The sequence below is a fragment of the Trichomycterus rosablanca genome, unplaced genomic scaffold (assembly GCF_030014385.1).
Source record: "Trichomycterus rosablanca isolate fTriRos1 unplaced genomic scaffold, fTriRos1.hap1 scaffold_161, whole genome shotgun sequence".
NCBI classification, from domain to species: Eukaryota; Metazoa; Chordata; class Actinopteri; order Siluriformes; family Trichomycteridae; genus Trichomycterus; species Trichomycterus rosablanca.
In genome coordinates, this window is record NW_026946989.1 from 96,852 (window position 1) to 111,745 (window position 14,894).

General features: G+C 43.0%; 1 long non-coding RNA gene, 2 other non-coding genes and 1 pseudogene across 3 annotated transcripts; all 4 read left to right on the plus strand.

Moving 5' to 3' along the window:
* Nucleotides 1-210: 210 nt before the first annotated feature.
* LOC134305893 (uncharacterized) lies at nt 211-11,884 on the plus strand (annotated as a pseudogene).
* trnah-gug (transfer RNA histidin (anticodon GUG)) lies at nt 679-750 on the plus strand. Its single transcript has one exon. It is a non-coding gene; the product is annotated as a tRNA-His (tRNA).
* Nucleotides 6,205-6,277, plus strand: trnak-uuu (transfer RNA lysine (anticodon UUU)). The gene has a single exon. It is a non-coding gene; the product is annotated as a tRNA-Lys (tRNA).
* Nucleotides 11,885-12,092: 208 nt separating the features above from the next.
* On the plus strand, nt 12,093-12,789 carry LOC134305891 (uncharacterized). Its single transcript, XR_010008860.1, has 3 exons — nt 12,093-12,316; nt 12,481-12,589; nt 12,704-12,789. It is a non-coding gene; the product is annotated as an uncharacterized LOC134305891 (long non-coding RNA).
* Nucleotides 12,790-14,894: the final 2,105 nt, after the last annotated feature.

Here is a 14,894-nt window from a genome sequence, read left to right on the forward strand (position 1 = left end):
AGTGGCTGATGCCGGCACCAGCCGACACTGAGCCTTGCAGTTTCCCATATGGTCTATCGGTCAGTGTTCCTGGTTTTTACCCAGGCGACCTGGGTTCGACTCCCAGTATGGGAATTGGACTTGAGAGAGTTGGGAGTTGGTGATATAGCTATGGCCTCCATAAACTACAGCCTTGTTGCTGTAGCTCAAGCGCATTGTTCTGTTGGAACTATGACTGCAGTCTATCAGGGGGCAGCCGACGTGAGCCACCAGTGGCAGACTGCTGGTAAGCCGTGATCGTATAGTGGTTAGCACTCCGCATTGTGGCCGCAGCAACCCTGGTTCGGATCTGGATCATGGCACTGTCCTTTTGTATGCCGTGCTTCGAAGGTTTCTATTCTCTCCTCAGTCAAGAGACAGAAATGGGGCTAGAGCTTCAGGAAAGTCACGACCGCATACTCACAGGGGCCAGTAGTTCCCATATGGTCTAGCGGTCAGGATTCCTGGTTTTCACCCGGGCGGCCTGGGTTTTACTCCCGCTATGGGAATTGGTCTTTATGATTGGACTGGAGCAAAACTTTGCCTGTTAGTTTCTTGGCGCCTTGTTGCTGTGGCTCAAGCAGCTTGTCCTGTTGGAAGTATGACTGCAGTCTATCAGGAAGCAATTGACGTGAGCCACCAGTGGCAGACCACTGGGAAGCCGTGATCGTATAGTGGTTAGTACTCTGCGTTGTGGCCGCAGCAACCCCGGTTCGAATCCGGGTCACGGCACTGTCTTTTTGTATGCCGTGCTTCGAAGGTTTCTATTCTCTCTCTTTTTTTGTCTCTCTAACTCCTTGTGTATGGTTCTCTGTACCCCAGATCCAACAATGCAGGTCTTGTCAAGGTGACAAAGACTTGGCAGAGTGGAATGAAGTGGCTGATGCTGGCGTCAGCCGGTACTGAGCCTTGCAGTTTCCCATATGGTCTAGCGGTCAGGATTCCTAGTTTGATGGCTGCTATTGATATAACTGAAATTATATTATTGTTATCTTTTTCATTTACTTTTTGAAGTTTTATTTACTTTTTTTTTTTTTTAAAGGCTCACAGTGATCATTACCAGGATAAAACAGGCAGTGAATGAATGAATGTATTTCATAATAAGAAACAATAAGAACATCATACCACCAGGTGGTGGCAGTGTGATTGTGTGGGGATGCTTTGATATTTGAATGACTTCATGGGAGTCTTAATGGACTGAACCAGGAATAATCTGTTGATGCATGCTCAGTAATCCAGGTACACAAATCCACAAAGTTTAATCAGTTCATCTGGACACAAGTTTGTTGTAGAGATACGTTTCGCCACTCAATCCGAGTGACTTCTTCAGTCTGAGCTGGTGATTTAACATCAGATGCAGACAGAGCAGGATCACACCTAAGAGCCTGCAACTCAGATCTTCTGTCAAGGGTCACCGAGCTAGCAAGATCATTCAGAAGGCACAGAACCAGCTACTGATTGAACGGGTGAGACAAACTAACTTCACAATCGATGTCATGAAAACTAGAGAGGAGCAGATCGGGTCTAGATGAGTCCACTCTCCAACAGGTGATTAACTTCACGCAGAAGGCTCGTCTAGAACAACATGAAAAGTCAAAAACCAGGCAGCGAAAAAAGTTTGACTTGCTTGCTGCAGGACAGAAACACCAACAGACCATGGATGGCCGAAAGAGGAATGAAGGGCAAACACACACTGGTGATGTGGACAAGTGGGTGAAGAACTTGTCAGATAGACAACTCACACAAGCGGAGAAAGACATCTTGGCTAAGGGGTTGAATTTCACTGTTACACCGAAGCAAGTCCCACTAGTGGAACTGATCACAGCCACATTATCAGCAATCCGCAACAACAACATCTCTGATCTGGAAGCGGAACAGTTGCAGATGAAAGTGTCAGCTTGCCTTAGTAATGCAAAGCCACCTCCATCCAACATCAGCAGAGGCGAGAGGTATGCACTTACTACACATAGTAAGGACAATAACATAATCATACTTCCTGCTGACAAGGGTAGATGTACTGTTCTGTTAAACCAGATAGACTATCATGAGAAAGTGATGTTGTTACTTAGTGACACTAACACTTATGAGCTGCTAAAACGAGATCCAGGTAGTAGCTACAAGAAAAAGGTGATAGATTGTCTGAAAGTTTTAGAACAGAACAATGCTATTGACAGGGCTTTGTACTACAAATTATATCCGGGGGAGGCTACACCTAGTCTGTATGCGTTACCTAAGATACACAAACAGGATGTACCTTTATGACCCATTGTTTGTATGATTAACTCTGTGACATAACATTTCTAAGTTTCTAGCATCGATTCTCAACCCATTGGTAGGTAGCATGGAACATCACATTCAGAACACCATGGATTTTGTCTCCTTCATGGAGACGGAGGAAACAATGGTCTCGTATGATGTTACATCCCTTTTCACGTGCATTCCGGTTGCTGAGGCAGTGGAGGTGGTCCGTAGGAAACTACAAGGCGACCCCACCCTGAGCAAGAGGACCACCCTTACCATGGACCAGGTGTGCACACTTTTAGAACTGTGTCTTCAGTCCACCTACTTCTCGTACAGAGGACAGTTCTACAAACAGAAACATGGGTGTGCTATAGGGACCCCAGTCTCACCTATTGTTGCAAACCTGTACATGGAGGAAGTGGAAAAGAAGGCACTAAAGTCCTACTAAGGGACACCACCGAGTCATTGGTTCAGATATGTGGACAACACCTGGGTTAAAATAAAATCCGAGGAAGTACCACATTTCACGGACCACATCAACTCGGTGGACAAACACATCAAGTTCACAAGGGAGGATGCAAGCAACAACAGTTTAGCCTTCTTAGACTGTGAAATTGCTATTCAAGATGGGGGACTGAAAAGTAGATGTGTATCGCAAACCAACACACGGACCAGTACTTAAGGTTTGACTCCCATCATCCATTGGAGCACAAACTAGGAGTCATCAGGACGCTGCACCACCGGGCGAACAGCATCCCCACAGACACTACAGCCAAGGACAGAGAGAAATCTCATGTCAAGAAGGCCCTGGGTGAATGTGTTTATCCCAACTGGGCATTCGTAAAAGTGGGAAAAATGCCCAAACACAGCTCCAGTGGATCGAAGGGAGGAGAAGGACAACCGGGGTCTAAGCGCAAACCAGTGGTGATTCCGTATGTGGTGGGAGTATCAGAACAATTGAGACGGATATTCTCCAAACACTGTGTTTCAGTTGCTTTGAAACCCCAGAACACGGTACGCCAGAAATTAGTTCACCCTAAGGACCAGGTTCCTTGATACAAACAGAGTAAAGTAATGTATGCTGGTAGGAACTGTTGTTGCCGGGAACTGTACATCGGGGAAACTAAACAGCCACTGGCTAAATGGATGGCCCAACATAGAAGATCAACCTCTTCTGGCCAGGACTCCGCGATTTACACCCACCTGCAAACCAGCGGCCACTCATTTAATGATGACGATGTGCAGATCCTTGACAAGGAGGAACGCTGGTTTGAACGGGGAGTCAAAGAGGCCATCTATGTGAAGAGGGAACAACCATCTCTGAACCGGGGAAGGGGGCCTGAGAGTACATCTCTCACCATCTTACAACGCCGTAATAGGAGCTATACCCCAATCATAGTGAAAGACACACATGACCATTGTAATTAATGGTCATTGTGATTTGCATATGGACCTGATCACTGGTTCCATTGTTATGCAATGGGCGGTGATCGGTTGTTATGCAAATCGTCTGCATATTAGGTTGGGGTATTCACCACCAGCTCAGACTGAAGAAGTCACTCGGATTGAGTGGTGAAATGCATCTCTACAACAAACTTGTGTCCAGATGAACTCATTCAACTTTGTGGAACCAGGAATAATGAACCACTGCCTTGATTCTCAGTGCTGAGAATCATCCACTATCTAAATCAGGGGTCCTCAAACTTTTTAACCAAAGGGCCAGATTACTGTTCTTCAGTGTTTCGGGGGGCCGGACCGCAGGTGAAATAGTAAACACACCCAAAAAAGCTATTTACTATGTATACTGGATGTATTGTCTGTGCTTTGTATAATTGTAGTTCATAATGATAATGCAGAAATGTTATTTATTTTAATAATTTTCATTATCCTGCCTCATACAGTGTTTCCTTAAAAAATCAGTGTGAACTGTGAGCCTGCTTTTGCCTGACGAGAGTAAGCATCAGGTTCTATATTTGTTACTGCCAGTCATAATAGCTAATAAATGTTGATCAGTGAGTCTGGATCTGGTTGGAGATTTAAGGTGTTTCAACTTCAAAAAAGTCTGCTCACAGATGTAGATGCTCCCGAAAACGGTAGCTACTTTGAGTGCATGTTTTATTGAGATCGGGGAGCAATGGAAAGAGAAGCATAACAATTAAACAATGTGCTTGAGTTTTGATTTTGGATGCATAAATGCGTTGATCTCCGGGAGCAGGTCGTTAAAACATTTCAAAACTCGTCCCGACTCAGCCAGCAGAACTCAGTAAAGCCCATCTTCAGCTCAGACAAGAATTCCTGAAACTGCCTGTAGTTAAGTCAAGTCAAGTCAACTTTATTTATATAGCGCTTTTTACAATAGTTAAGAGCATTAGCTTTAATGAAATTAACACGAAGATTTTCATAACGAAATCCCACTTAACTGCTTTGCAACACAGTTCAGTGGCTGCGGTCACTCATCTCTCTATTGATGCGCCAATCACTCCCCTCATGCTTGGAGTGCCACCCGTTGGATCGCTGCCGTATAATCTACTGAGACTCCGGGTGGCCAATTTTTGTTTCCTGTTATTTTTTCCCTCGTTATAATACTGTGAGTTCAAAGATGAACAGTGGCCAGACAACATGTACTGCTGCTGTGGTTAAAGGGGCCGGTCAAATTAAAGTATCGGGCCGTATACGGCCCGCAGGCCGTAGTTTGATGACCCCTGATCTAAATAATACCTGCTCTGTGGTGATTCTGTGGGGGTCCTGACCATTGAAGAACAGAGTGAGCAGTCTAGAGTCAGTAATTGTAGAACTACAAAGTGCTTCTATATGGTAAGTGGAGCTGATAAAATAGACAGTGAGTGTAGAAACAAGGAGGTGGTTTTAATGTTATGGTTGATTAGTGTAAACTCACACACTGCTGTATGTGCTTGCATGACTGTAGGACGAGTTCTCAGTGCATTACCGTAATATCCATAAAATGTGTCCTTGCGATTTCAGTGCAGAAAAGTTTGTGTAGAGACTGCAGCAGCGGATACTGTGTTTGTTTAGAAATTGTGGTCATACTTTTTTCAACAAGGTAAGTTTATTAAAATAAAAGTTTTTTGTATATTAGCTTCTGGATATTTTCGGATGCTACGGACAAAACTGTGTTGTACTGCTATGATGATACGACTATGTTCCAAACCCTTTTAGACTCTTCCACCACCGTTAGCGCTTCTCTCAGTTAGTTTAGCTCATTAAATATATTATCCACAGTATCGCTTACTTTTACAAACCCAATTTTAAGGTTTAGACAGAAGAGAAAATGTCAATGTAAATAAACAGCAGTTTGTAAAAGATGTTATTTATATTCTAGCATACAAACATACATCGCTCCAAAATATAAATGAACGCTTCAGCCAGGGTTGCCAGATTGCGCATTTCAAAGTCCGCCAAAATGCATGGAAAACCGCCCAACATTCTCACGAAAAACAGCCGATAATCAGCGCTTAAACAATATTAAACCAGTTAAACATGATCTACTACTGCTGATATCTCACAAATCAGTGATTATAAATAATGAATGGCATTTGCAATAATAAAAAACTAAGACTAAGAAGTTGTAAGAAGTGTTTCTTTAGGGTTTTTTGTGTTCTTGCTAGAACTGTTTCTACTTAAAGAACTCTTTAATATAATTCAAGGTTCTTTGCTAACTCAATCGTGCAGTTGATACAGGAAAAAAGGATAAAGGTGAAAGAAAGGAATCTGTTTGTAATCTACCTGCAAAATTCTCCTCCAGAGATGTTTTTCTTTGTGTGTTTAAGCAGCAACATACTTCACCTAAAACTTTATATAATCGCCTTCAAGAGATCCGAAACAGAAATAAAAAACATTTTATATTAATTGAAGTTTTACAGGACAACTCATGTTAAAGTTTGTAATTTAAGTCACATCCTTGTGAGGATTAAAACAAGTTGCAGAGCCCGGATAGCTCAGTCGGTAGAGCATCAGACTTTTAATCTGAGGGTCCAGGGTTCAAGTCCCTGTTCGGGCGAGTTGCTTCTTACTGCATTAGGTAAGCCGTAATGTCCCGTACAACATGGTTTATTTAGAAAGTTGAAGAATTTGTACTTTGTGAGATATTTCTAAGTGAAATAGCATGTACTTGATCAGCTTGAAATAATTGTACACTGTATGTGTAACATGTTCTCCACACCGACTGTTTGTACGTCCAGCTGTTTTAAACAGACTGTAGTAAATAGAGGACCGTTTAAATCTATATTTATGTGCAGCCTAATAATGCACTGAGTTTTAGATATTAATACCTACATATTTTATGCTGAATTACATGCATCATAATTTTAGTTTTTGCTTCACAGAGCCGCTTTGTTATTGCACTGCACTAAACAGTTGGTATATCCTGCACTATTTTGGCCCCTACATAATGCAGCATCAACGCTCTTTTAGTACATTACAATTTACAAAGGGTAAAAAAGGGTCCTTCATGAGGGGAATTAGCTCAAATGGTAGAGCGCTCGCTTAGCATGTGAGAGGTAGTGTATCAGCTTGAAATAATAGCACACTGTATGTGTAACATGTTCTCCACACCAACTAGTTGTAAGCCCAGCCGCTTCAAACAGACTGTAGTAATTGCACTACATTAAACAGTTGGTATATCCTGCACTATTTTGTCCCTTACATAAATGCAGCATCAACGCTCTGTTAGTACATTACAATTTATAAAGGGTCCTTCGTAAGGGGAATTAGTTCAAATGGTAGAGCGCTTGCTTAGAAGAGTTGAAGCTGTTATAGCTGCAAAGGGTGGGCCGACATCATATTAAACCCTATGGGTTAAGAATGGGGTAAATACTTTTGGCAATAAGTTTTACAGGACAACGTATGTTAAAGTTTGTAATTCATGTCACATCCTTGTGATGATTAAAGTAGGTTGCCGAGGCCGGGTAGCTCAGTCGGTAGAGCATCAGACTTTTAATCTGAGGGTCCAGGTTTTAAGTCCCTGTTTGGGCGAGTCGTTTCTTACTGCATTGGGTAAGTGGTAATGTCCCGTACTACATGGTTTGTTTGGAATGATGAAGAATTTGTACTTTGTGAGATATTTCTAATAGAAATAGCATGTACTTGTTTAGCTTGAAATAATAGCACACTGTATGTGTAACATGTTCTCCACACCAACTAGTTGTACGCCCAGCTGTTTCAAACAGACTGTAGTAAATAGAGGACCATTCAAAATCATGCATATTTGCGTATTTAATAATGCACTGAGTTTTAGATATTAATACCCACATATTTTATGTTGAATTACATTCATCATAATTTCAGTTGTTGCTTCACAGAGCCACTTTGTTATTGCACTGCACTAAACAGTTGGTATATCCTGCACTATTTTGGCCCTTACATAATGCAGCATCAACCCTTAAGTCAGTCTGTCAGTGGTACAAAGACAGTTACGATTTGGTTCAGTTCATCCTAAAGGCTGTGATAAACATTTTAAATAAACTGAGTATATAAATAATATAGAAAAGAGTACGTGAGCTTAAACACCTTGCACCCTCACTTTATAATGCAGGATTAACACTAAGTTTAAAGGACAGTTCTGTGTAAGGGGAATTAGCTCAAATGGTAGAGAGCTCGCTTAGCATGCGAGAGGTAGCGGGATCGATGTCTGCATTCTCCAGTGCAGAAACATTATGATCATTTAGGGCAGGGGTGTCAAACTCATTTTCACCAAGGGCCACATCAGCATTATGGTAACACAAGAGACGCACCGGTTTCTCCTCTTGAAGCACAAACCTATTTTATTATATAAACGTATTCACTTTCATTAAATTTCCTCATTCTGCTTAATTTTCTCTTCTTGTACATTTTGGGATAATGTGTAAATATTTCTCAACATCATCTACTGGCGGGATGCGGACACTTTGCAGGTAAAAAAATCAGCATGCATTTTGGGAGATGCAGTTTATGTAGGATTTTACAGTGTATTTTAAGATGATTGTTCTCCCCTCTCTGAGTCCCCCCCCCTTTTAGCTAGACAGAGAGACAGACAGACAACGCCCTCCAGAACACAAAACTCGCTAAACATTTACAAACAACTGAGAATATAAATGTCACTACTTACAGACGATGCTTCTGTATTATATTGAGAGATTATATAAGAGCGTTATTTGTATTTATTATTATTGTTTACATTACTGACTACGCTACCCCGCTTTCTTTTTGCCGTAAAAGTGACAAGGCTTCTAGCGAAGGTCAAAGTTAGTTGCCATGACTACGATGTCAGCAGTTGCCGCATTAAATTATAAGTACGTCTCAGTGACTATTAGAACCATCAGAACAATCGTACGTCATTTAACCTCTTGCGGGCCACATAAAATGACGTGGCGGGCCGGATTTGGCCTTGAGTTTGACACCCCTGATTTAAGGGCATCACGTAATATGAAACTACTTGAGTCATTGCTCACTGAAACGCAGCATCAAAATGTACAATATTACAATGACATTCACGCTCTATTTTCACTCAAATGATTTAGTTTTAAGTTTTCTTTGTTTATTAGGATTTTAATGTCATGTTTTACACACTTTGGTTACATTCATGAAAGGATCGGTAGTCACTCATTATACAAGGTTCATCAGTTCACAAGATTATACCCAACACAGTCATGGACAATTAAGCATCTCCAATTCACCTCACTTGCATGTCTTTGGACTGTGGGAGGAAACCAGGGCAGCCGGAGAAAACCCACCCAGACACGGGGAGAACATGCAAACGTAGATTTGTATAAAGCATGAGCTGTCAGAAGTGGGATTTGAACCCACGCCTCCAGGGGAGCACCTTAGACCACTCGGCCATCCTGACCTGAATGCACGTTATGAACGACAATTTTCCTCAACACCCCCACATGGCCAAAGATTTGTACGAACTGCTGAATCTTTTCACATTATTATGTATGTTAGAGGGTTAAAGACATAAATTTGTATAAAGCACTAGCAGTCAGAAGTGGGATTCAAACCCACGCCTCAATGAGAGACTGTGACCTGAACGCAGCGCGTTAGACTGCATCCTGACTAGCTTGGGTACCATCGACACCACCCTCACCCCACACGGTCTAAGATTTGTACGATCTTTTCACATTATTATGTATAGTTAATGTACTGACTGTAACCCATTTGCTGCACTGTACACTTTGTCACTAGGCTGTAAATCATATATCAATAGAAAGGGAGCCCCATATGAGCACTCCAACTGACCAAATAATGTTTTTTGGGTGGACCATTGTTAGCACTGTAATGGCACTAGCATGTTAGGGTGTGTTTTCTCTGGTATGAGTGTATTAGGTACAGCCTTCTTGTTGGGTTTTTAACTGACTGGATTATTTATTAAGATTATTTATTATTTTTTAAGAACTCAAACCCTGTTTCTGCTTGTTGTTCGCCTATTAGTTCCTCGTTACCTTGTTGCTGTAGCTCAAGCAGCTTGTTCTGTTGGAACTATGACTGCAGTCTATCAGGGAGCAGTGGCTGACCGCTGGGAAGCCATGCTCATATAGTGGTTAGTACTTGTGGCCTTGTGGCCGCAGCAACCCCGTTTCAAATCCAAGTCACGGCATTGTCCTCTTGTATGCCGTGCTTCGAAGGTTTTTATTCTCTTCTCAGGCAAGAGACCGAAATTAGGCTGGAGCTTCAGGAAAGTCAGGACCATAGTCCAACAGGGGCCAGTGGCGCAATGGATAATGTGTCTGACTACGGATCAGAAGTTTCTAGGTTTGACTCCTGGCTGGTTCTTTTACCTTATGCCTTTTGTTTTGTCTCTCTAACTCCTTGTGTATGGTTCTTTGTACCCCAGTTCCAACAATGCAGGTCTTGTGAAGGTGACAAAGGCTTGTCAGAGCGGAAAAAAGTTGCTGATGCTGGCGCCAGCTGGTATTGAGCCTTGCGGTTTCCCATGTGGTTTAGTGGTCAGGATTCCTGCTTTTCACTCAGGTGGCCTTGGTTTGACTCCCGGTATGGGAATTGGTCTTTATGATTGGACTCGAGCAAAACTTTGCCTGATAGTTCCTTAGTGCCTTGTTGCTGTAGCTCAAGCAGCTTCTTCTGTTTGAACTATGACTGCAGTCTATCAGGGAGCAGTGGCTGACTGCTGGGAAGCCGTGATCATATAGTGGTTAGTACTCTGCGTTGTGGCCGCAGCAACCCCGGTTCGAATCCGGGTCACGGCACTGTCTTTTTGTATGCCGTGCTTCGAAGGTTGATATTCTGTCCTTGGTCAAGAGACAGAATCGGGGCCGGAGCTACAGGAAAGTCATGACCGCGCTTTCATAGGGGCCAGTGGCGCAATGGATAACGCTTTTGACTACAAATCAGAAGATTCTAGGTTCGACTCCCGGGTGGCTCGGTCACTTCATGTGTATTAGTTCCTCGGCACCTTGTTGCTGTAGCTCAAGCAGCTTGTTCTGTTGGAACTATGCCTGCAGTCTATCAGGGAGCAGCCGACCGCTGGGAAGCAGTGTTCGTATAGTGGTTAGTACTCTGCGTTGTGGCCTCAGCAACATCGGTTTGCATCCGGGTCATGGCATTGTCTGTTTGTCTACCTACCTGTCTGTCTGTCTATCTATCACGCCACTAGGCCTGTTGACTATTGGTTCCAATCCCACTTTAACCATGTCTGCTTATATTTTAGCCTGGAGAGAAGAACAGCCTCCCAAAAGAGGTGGCGTTAATGCTGATGGCGTCCAAGCCACCTCGCTGTGAACACGTCCTAGAGCTTCTGGAATGGTTCGACACTCCAGAGTGTTATGTTCTAATCCTGGAGCGACCCGTCCTCTGCATGAACCTCTTCGAGTACCGCAGAGACGACGCCCTTCCTGAACGTCTGGCTCAGATCATCATGCGGCAGGTGGTTCTCGCTGCACGTCACTGCCAGGATCACGGGGTTCTTCACCGAGACATCAAGGAGGGGAACCTGCTGGTGTGTTTGGACAGTTTAGAAGTGAAGCTCATTGATTTTGGGTGTGGGGACTTGCTTAAGTCGAGCCCCTACAGGGGATTTTCAGGTAATTGTACCTCAGAGGTCAGTAGTTATGAGACACAGATGAAAACGTGTATGGCCCTCACTGATCTCTCTCACTTTTACTCAGGCACCTTGTTATACGCCCCCCCCTGAATGGTTCAAGCGAGGTAAGTATCATGGCTGCCCTGCAACAGTCTGGGGATCTTACTGTTTGTTTTAGTGTGTGGAGAGATGCCGTTCTGGAACGAGAGGGAGATCACTGCTGGACACCTGAAGCTCAAACCTGGTGTGTCTAAGGGTAAGAAGATGCAGGACGTTCACATTTAGACCCGTGTACACACAGTTTCCATCAGGATTTTGATCTGAACCGATTACTGCACCCACAGCCTGCCGTCATCTGATGAGGAGCTGCCTGAGCAAGAATCAGCCTCGAGAAGATCCTGGAGCACCACTGGTTTCCAGAGAGCCTCAAGAACTAAGTCCAGGTCAGTCCAAACAGATAGGAACAGACCTCAATGGATTTAGCTGAGAGACTGTGTTAGCATGTAGCTCAGATCACGTGTGTTGTGATTAATCGTTAATCTGTGTTTTTATTCTACAGGCACCTGTAGAGTTTTAGCAGACGGATCATAGGTGAGCATATCAGTGACTGATGTTTGCTTCCATGTAATGTTGGAGAAACTCTGGACTGATGGAGATCAGCAATATTTTGTGGATCGGCTTGACGAGTCAGTCGACTGAATAATCCAGACGTTTTTCATGCTGAGTTTCATCCGTTTCATCTGTTAGATCATTATTATCCCGATTATTATCCTGATATCTCATTAACACATGATGGAAATTCATCTCACATGATCCAGAGAACTTCAGCTGAGGTTCAGATCACCTCAATTCCTCAGCACCATCAGTGTACCATCACAGTACCATCAGTGCACCATCAGAACACCATCAGTGCGCGATCAGAACACCATCAGTGCATGATCAGAGAACCATCAGTGCACGATCAGAGTACCATCAGTGCACCATCACAGTACCATCAGTGTACCACCACATCAGATGAGAAAGGTGAGCGCTGGAGAAAGTAGCTTAATAAAGAATTAATCTCACAGTGATAAACATCACCTCATTTCAAACATGCTTCCAATCTGGAGACTAAACTCTTCTTCCTTAAACATGGATTTACCACTAATGATGGATTTGGGTGTATGTTTTGGGTTATTGTCTTATAGAAACGAGTCTAACCTACTGGCAGAAGTAACCAGATTTGGGGCACCTTGATACCTGGCAGGAAACGGAACACAGCCCTAAAACGTCACTGAGTCGCCACAACGATCTACAGTGAGTGTCTGGAAATGAATTCTGCTCACGTTTAACACATTTTTATTGGACCTTGCTTGTGCTGAATTGTTATTTAACTGTCAGTTTATTATTTTGTGTTCCTGCTATTTACAGGTCAACAACCTTGTCTGTCCTGTCCAGTCCTAAAGACACTTCGACCTTCTCCGTCTGGTTTGTGAGACAAGAGCTGAACAAAACCAATAAAATGTCTTTAAAACTGTGAAGCGCAGTGAAGGAATCATTATGTTTTAAGTTGCTATTTTTCTCTAGGACCTAAAAACTGAGATCAGAATGAATCTAAATTCTTCTACTTTAAATCAAGACGTTTTATAAGCTGATGTGACTGCAGCGCTCCATCACCTGAACCTTAATACAGACGTGAGTGACGAATCACGCTTCTCCGTCTGGCGATCCGATGGACGAGTCTGGGTTTGGCGGTTGCCAGGAGAACGGTGCCTGTCTGACTGCATTGTGCCGAGTGTAAAGTGTGGTGGAGGGGGGATTATGGTGTGGGGTTGTCTCTCAGGAGTTGGGCTCGGCCCCTTAGTTCCAGTGAAAGGAACTCTTAATGCTTCAGCACACCAAGAGATTTTGGACAATTTCATGCTCCCAACTTTGTGGGAACAGTTTGGGGATGGCCCCTTCCTGTTCCAACATGACTGCGCACCAGTGCACAAAGCACAAGCTCCATAAAGACATGGATGAGCCAGTTTGGTGTGGAAGAACTTGACTGACCTGCACAGAGTCCTGACCTCAATCCGATAGAACACCTTTGGGATGAATTAGAGTGGAGACTGTGAGCCAGGCCTTCTCGTCCAACATCAGTGTCTGACTTCACAAATGCGCTTCTGGAAGAATGGTCAAAAATTCCCATAAACACACTCCTAAACCTTGTGGAAAGCCTTCCCAGAAGAGTTGAAGCTGTTATAGCTGCAAAGGGGGGCCGACATCATATTAAACCCTATGGATTAAGAATGGGAGTCACTCAAGTTCATATGCATGTGAAGGCAGACGAGCGAATACTTTTGGCAATATAGTGTATATTTGGTCGGTTGTGGTGGAGCTGTCCACGTTCTTTGTTCACACAGATGAAACAGAAACAAATCCACCAGTCTTCTCCCTTTTGATCTTGGATGAAACAACCAGAGTTTATCCGATGCTTTAAATCCACTGTAATCTTCACAGTTGCTGAGGAAGCGCACTGCCCTCAATGTCCATGCGTGAAAACTCAAGAGACGAAGTTTCACGGCTGATACAGCATAAACAATGTCACTAATCGACTGCAACATGTTAATGTAAGACTCACTGTCCGTTTGTCTTTACGCATCAACAGAAATGAATCCTAAACAGGTGTTTTACCCGCTTACATGACACTTGTTTCACATCACGCTATTTTCTTCTTTTTCCACCCACTTTCTCTCGGTCTTTTCCTGACCTGTGACCCTTCATGCTGATTGGCTTAAACATAAATCAAGTGTGGGCTATACATACACTTTACTTTAAACAGCATAAAACCACCAGAACATTATATACAAAACAAATAAGAACAACTTATTTACTAGTTATGAATTAACATAAACAAAACATTAGTTACGCCCAAATTTTAATTGGATTACACAAACACACAATAACTTATAATTCTCCAATTTTTAAATGTCTCAGAGTTTTATCTTAAATGACTTTTTTGATGGTTATTTATCTGGTGCCTTCTTTGTAAAAGATCAACAGCTGAAACTCACAACAGCACCTTTAAAATGCAAGAGGTAACAGGATCGATGCCCGCATTCTCCAGTGCAGAAGCATTATGATCATTCACAGACAACACGTAATACGAAAGTCGATGCGTCATTGCTCAGTGAAACGCAGCATCAAAAATTAGTTCAGTCTGTAAGTGTTACAATGACATTTACACTCTATATTCACTCAAGTCGTTTTGTTTAAATACATTTTTCATTTGTTTTTAATTGGCAAACACACAATAACTTATTATTATCCAATTTTGAAATGTCTCGGAGTTTTATCTGAATTGACATTTTTGTTGGGGACAGTGGGGACAGTGCTCCAGGGACGTACGATGGCTGACCTGGCACTCTGACCCCTGCTTCCAAACAAGCTGGGATATGCAGAGAAAGAATTTTATCTCCATTACCACCTCCAACTAGTTGAATCCTTACCTCCACCTCCACCTTCAATGATTCCAATTCTTTTGCTTCCTACCCATAACTCCTCAGTATCAAATGCTGCTCAGTTGTCCCGTTTGGACACTCTGATTCCCAACAGCTTCAGTCTAAATCTCTGCTGCCTG